The following is a 672-nucleotide window of genomic DNA, read 5'->3' on the forward strand; positions in this document are numbered from 1 at the left end:
GAGCATGGTGATTTTAAAACATATCTTCAGATGCTTTGACATTCCTCCTAATGAAAAGTGAAGTCTATATGTATTCCCCTTGATTCTGGACAAATTTTAATGATGGGTTGACCAGTACAGTATGGCAGAAGTGACTGTTGGCTTCTGAGATTAAGGTATAGGGGAAGGTCATTCAGCTTCTACCCTGTTCATTTGGGACACTCACTTTTTGCCACTTAGTTCAGATCAAACAAGTAATGAGTCAATGGCAAAACATGTTTTGAGGAAATCATCTCTTACACAATCATGACATTTATGTGTGAAAACCCAATCATCACACTTACGAACCAACAAAAGAACACTCACTTTGGTATTTCTGAACTGTTATGGCATAAGCATGAGATCACCATCTTGTGAGGAAGCTCAAAGGGCAATTTTAGAGTTTTTTTTCTTACATACAGTTAAGGAAAAAAAATATCTATAGTTTAAATTTAAATAGACACTATCTGGATTTTAAGTTCATATTGAATTTTATTTTACTGAATAGGAAAAAAGTAGAATAGTGATCATAAAATCATAAATGGACCAAAAAGAAATCTAGCTAGATTTCATTTTCTTTTTGGTCCATTTATGATTTTTAGTTCTTGACCTGTATCATACGTTACTAGTGACTGTAAATCATAATCTGTTTTC

The 672-nt window shown here is 33.0% G+C and overlaps 1 pseudogene; it reads right to left on the bottom strand.

Annotated features, from left to right (window-relative positions):
* Positions 1-223: 223 nt before the first annotated feature.
* On the bottom strand, positions 224-338 carry LOC120892146 (small nucleolar RNA U13; annotated as a pseudogene).
* Between the last annotated feature and the right edge of the window lie 334 nt (positions 339-672).

This window comes from Ictidomys tridecemlineatus, chromosome 2 (assembly GCF_052094955.1).
Source record: "Ictidomys tridecemlineatus isolate mIctTri1 chromosome 2, mIctTri1.hap1, whole genome shotgun sequence".
NCBI lineage: Eukaryota > Metazoa > Chordata > Mammalia > Rodentia > Sciuridae > Ictidomys > Ictidomys tridecemlineatus.